Source organism: Mandrillus leucophaeus, unplaced genomic scaffold, assembly GCF_000951045.1.
Source record: "Mandrillus leucophaeus isolate KB7577 unplaced genomic scaffold, Mleu.le_1.0 Scaffold1919, whole genome shotgun sequence".
Taxonomy (NCBI): domain Eukaryota; kingdom Metazoa; phylum Chordata; class Mammalia; order Primates; family Cercopithecidae; genus Mandrillus; species Mandrillus leucophaeus.
Genome location: NW_012101942.1, coordinates 19,385 through 24,973, shown reverse-complemented (window position 1 = coordinate 24,973; position 5,589 = coordinate 19,385).

Here is a 5,589-nt window from a genome sequence, read left to right as displayed (position 1 = left end):
GTGCTGCATCCCCCGGCTCCCCTTGACATTTCTTCAGCCGGGGTTGGCCCTGACCATTTTGGGAACGCGGAACTATCCTGTAGATTCCCCAATGAAGATAGGCTTGAATCCAACACCAAGGCATGTTCACAGAGGTCTCCTGCTCCGCCAAGCCGCAGGGACTCGTCGCCAGGCAACGGTGGCGTTCACCGTGACGCGAGCCAGGGCTCACCGCTCCTGCCAGGTGCCCCACGTCTGGTGCATGCGCATTCGCGAGGCATGCTCCATCGCCAGGTTGTCAGGGCTGTCAGCCTGCCTAAGCAGAGGAAAATGGTACAAGCAGAGCCGGCCTGGTCTCGGAGAAAAGGCTGCCTGCAACAAACACTGAGTGACCCTAAAAGTCTCGACCATACAGCCTCTTTGGGGCGTCACTGTGGTCAATCTCGCTGGAGGAGGAGGCGCTTTCAGACTGTAAGGTGGGCGCTGGAAACTGCTCTTCTGATTGAATTCCCGAAAGAGGCTGTCTGCAGGAATTGGGTCCCATGAGGCTGGGGATACAGTCTGGTGAGTGGTTGAGAGGTCTCTGAGAGATGAAATTTTAGCTAAAATGCCAGAGGAGGGTGTCAGCAGAAAATTGGCAGGCCCATAAGCTCACTGCCTCCCTTCATTCTGGGCCTCCCAGGAGCCCCTGCTTCTCAGCATGGCTGTCTGAGAAGGGCAGGTACCACGTCCAAGGCAAGTCCAAGATGGAGCAGAGGCCTCAGGCCAGGAACTGGCATCCCACAGGGGCAAATGAGGTCAAGAGAATGTCTCAGAAGCCGTCTGGGGGCCATTGCAAGTCTGATAAGTGTATCCAGGAGTGCCGATGAGAGGCACTCTGGAACGTCCATGAAAGCAAATGAAAATCAAGGCTCACCTAGGAGGATGAGAGGGCCCATGCTGGAGTCCAACTCACATTGAGGGATTGCTGCCTGTGGAACCAAAAGCCACCTGCAAAGTGCAAACCAACCCAGCCCGCACAACTAGATCACTACCCACAACCTGGCCTGCAGCCAGCCAAACCGCAGGCCCTTTTGATCCCTGAAAACCATGGCTGCCAAGAAGATCCCTGAGAAGAGGAAGGCCCTCGCAGCAACTGCCCAATGAAAGATCCTGTCCACAATGTAAAAGGACATGCAGATGAAATAAAACAGAACCTCCATTACCAGGTAAAAGCCAGACACAGCTGGCTACTTCTCACCCTATAGGAATCATGCAGCCCTCCCATGGAATAGGGAGAGCAGACGTTTCCTTGTTGGTGGATGTAATGGGAATCCACAGTTCCAAAACTATCACAGCTGCCCAGTCCTTAAAACCTGACAGTGTTTAGAAGGAAACATTCATGCAATGGATCCCCATAAAGGTTGTCCTCCCTCAAGTGGGAAATGTTTACTGTGGAAGACTTTGAGCCAGACCTAGGAAACTGTAGGCCCACAAGGCGCATGGAAGTCAGGAAAAGAGAAGGCCAGAGTCGAATCGAAAGCCCAGGTAGCATCAGTCATCCATCCTACTGCCATGTGGCTCTGGGAATGAAGGTCCAAGGGAGGAGCTGGCCAGAAAGGCCACTTTTTGGGCTCCAAGGGTTCCCCGCACTTTGGGGTCCTCCTTATTCGGAACTGGGCTATGTTGTGGATAGGTGTGCAATGAAGAGAATGTGGAGATGGAGTTGGAAACAGCTTCTACGCCATCTGTCTGCTTCTTTTCTGAAGGTGAAGGTTCAGGACCCCATCCATACCTCACCAGACTGTATCCTCACCCCTATCCGACCTTATTTAGGCTCACACTATCCCACCCAAAATGAAATACCAAGATGATGGAGGAGTGTCTGCCTTAAGACCTGAAGCTCTTTCTCTGCTGGAAACCAAATTCCATTGGATTCAAGGAGCCCTGCAAACAAGACTCCTATAGTCTGGCCCAGGGTTGGCCTCAGGACAATGAGTACCTGGGAGGTGTCTTTTCTCCGGTGTAGTATGCTTCTCTTATTTCTAGAAGAGTGGCTCCTTTGCAGGGAAAAGTGATTTGTACCCCTGCGAGTCTCAGTCAGCTCCCCACTTCACCGCGGTTTCAGGAACCACCGGGAAAAGAAGAAACACAAAGCCCCACAGCCAAAGCGGAGGCACACAGAGAGGCGCACAAGAGGATTGACCGACTGGAAAGAACAAGCGCTCCAGTGCATAAGTCACATCCTTTAACCAATCCCACTTCCAGGTACACAGAGAAACACGTACACACAGACACACACACAGACATCAAACACTCGCAACACTCCCACAGAAATACACAACCCAGCACATTCTGAGGCTACCCGGTTCTACTCCATCAGGAAGTCGCTCCGGGGAGAGAGCAACCCTAGGGAACACAGGCAGGGTTTACCTATAAATCACCGGGGGGGAGGGGGCAACTATCAAACAGACTCACCCACACACTGCCTAGGCATGCCTGACACATCCTGCGGGTCGCCTGGGATCCTTAGGGATTTTGATCTGCATCCCTGGGAGTCCGCTTGAGGTTTCTTCAGGCTGGGTCAGCCCTGCCCAATTCTAGGATTACGGGACTATCCCGTGGATCCCTCAGAGAAGACAGGTGAGAGTCCAATGGCGACGCACATCCACAGAGTTCTACTGGTTCTCCAAGCTGCAGGGACCCGTGGCCAGGCAACGGTGGCGTTCACTGTGAAGAGAGCCGCAGCTCACCACTCACGCCTGGTGCCCCGCGACCGGCCTATGCGCACTGGCTAGGCAGGCTCAGGTGTCCCGCTGTCAGGACTGTCAGCCTGCCTAAGCAGGGGAAAATAGTACAGGCATAGCCAGTCTGATCTCAAGAAAAAGGCTGCCTGAGACAACCCACTGTGGGACCCTAAAAGTCTTGACCGTGCGGCCTCTTTGGGGCATCTCCGTGGTTGATCCCGCTGGAGGAGGCATTTGGAGACTAAGGTGGGCGCTGGAAACTGCTCTTCTGACTTCTTTCCCCAAAGAGTCTGTGTGAGGAATAAGGTCCCAGAAGGATGGGTATACAGTCTGGTGAGGTGTTGAGGGGTATCCGGGTGATGGAATCATACCGGAGATCCCAGAGGAGGGTGTCAGCAGAAGATTGCCAGGCCCTTGAGCTCACTGCCTCCCTTCATCCTGGGTCTCCCAGGGGCTTCTGCTTCTCAGCACTGCTGTCTGGAAAACAAAGGCAAATCCAAAGTGGAGCAGAGGTCTCACACCTGGAACTGGCATCCCATGGGGGCAGATGAGGTTGAGAGAGTGTCTCAGAGGCCATCTGGGGCGACTGCAATCCTGAAAAGGGTGTCCAGGAATGCTGTTGAGAGGCATTGTGGACCCTCCATGAAAGCTAAGGAAAATCAAGGCTAGCCTGCGAGGACAAGAGGGCCTGTGCTGGAGCACAAGCCTCGTTCAAGGATTCCTGCCAGAAAACCAGAGAGCCTCCTCAAAGTGCAAACAACCCCAGCCCCCACAATGAGACCACTATCTGCAACCTAGAGGGCAGCCAGCCTACTCCAAGTCCCTGTTGCTTCCTGAAATCCCTGGCAGCCAAATACTGTATACAGAGACTGTCCCACCCAGCAACAGCCCAATGAAAGACCTTCTCCACAATTAGAAAGGACCTGCAGATGAAAGGAAACAGGGCCTAGATTACCAGTCAAAAGCCAGACACAGTTGCCTGCTTCTCATCCTACAGGAATCATGCAGCCCTCTGATAGAAGCAGGAGAACAAGTTTCCTTGTTGGTGGATATAACAGGAATTTACAGCTCCAAAAGTATCACAGCTGCCCAGTCATTAAAACATGACAGTGTTTAGAAGGAAACACTCATGCAATGGATCCCCATGAGGGTCGTCCTCTGTGAACTGGGAAACGTTTACTGCTGAAGACTTTGAGCCAGACCTAGGAAACCCTAGGTCCATGAGGAATATGGAAGTCAGGATAAGAGGATGCCAGTGTGGAGGCCACATCTCACCCAGCACCAATCTATCCCACTTTCATGTGGCTCCGGGAATGAAAGCCCAAATCGTGAGCTGGCCAGAATGGCCCCGGTTTGCTCTCTAACTGTTCCCCAGCACGTTGGAGTCCTTCCACCTGGGCACCGGGTCATGGTGTGGACAGCTTGTGCAATGAAGGGGATGTGGGAGTGGAGTTGGAAGTACCTCTTGTGTCATCTGTCTGCATCATTTTTGCAGGTGAAGATGCGGGACCCAATCCACATTTCACCAGACTGTATCCTCACCCCATCTGACCTTATTGCTGCTCACACTTTCCATCCCAGAATGAAATCCCCAGAAGATGGAAGAGTGCCTGCCTCACGACCTGAAGCACCTACTCGGCTGGGAACCAAACTCGAGATGGATTCAAGGGGCTCTGGGAATGAAACCCCAAATCAGGAGCTGGCCAGAAAGGCTGCAGTTTGCACTCTGTTTTCAACTGTTCCCCACACATTGGCATCCTCCCACCTGGGCACCAGGCCATGGTGTGGACAGATTGTGTAATGAAGCGAATGTGAGAATGGAGTTGGAAGCACCTTCTGTGTCATCAGTCTGCACCTTTTTTGCAGGTGAAGGCGTGAGACCCCATCCTTATGGATTTTGCGGTGTATCCCTGGGGCTCTGCTTGAGGTTTCTTCAGGCTGACTCACCACTGCACTCTACTAGGATCATGGGACTACCCTGTGGATCCCCCAGAGAAGAGAGACTAGAGTCCATCTCCGACACACCTCCACAGAAGACTCCTTTTCTGCTAAACCACAGGGACTAGACGCCAGGCAAAGGTGGTGTTCACTGTGATGCGAGCTGTGGCTCACTGCTCTCTCCTGGTGCCCTGAGACTGGTGCATGCCCATTCGCAAGGCAGGCTCAGGCGCCATCTTATGATGGCATCGTCCTAGATTAGGCCCCATAGAAACTGAGGAAGTTGTTATCAGCCATTTATACCCTGAAAACATTCGTTCACCAAACCCTTGGTGGGGCATGGGTAGAAATTCATTAAAGTAGTCCTGGATGGTGCACAGAGTGGGAAGAAAACAGAGAAACCCAGAAAGGCTAAGCCTGAAGACAGCTCCAATCCTAGGAGATACTATTATTAAGTCCATCTTATGGAGGAGGAAACTGAAACAAAGGAAGGGAACTTGATCAAGACCATGTTGCCCCACAGAAGATGAGCCAAGATCCAAACCCAGGTAACCTGCCTCACCATCAGAGCCTGGACTCATAACCTCATGCTGCAGTTAAGCAGTTTTGCACTGTGGCTAGATACACAGACTCTGTGTTCACATCTCAACTTCTCTGCTATTTCCATTTCTGTGACTGTAGGCAAGTTACTTCTCTGTGCTCAGTTTCCTCTATACTGTAAGGACAGTAGCACCTGCCTTGAGGGGGGTATCTTAAATAAGTTAACAGCTGCAACATGTTTAGAACATTGCCATGGGCTGGGCACTGTGGCTCACACCTGTAATCCCAACACTTTGGGAGGCCAAGGCGGGTGGATCACCTGAGGTCTGGACTTCGAGACCATCCTGACCAACATGGCGAAACCCCGTCTCTACTGAAAATACAAAAATTAGCCGAGTGTGGTGGC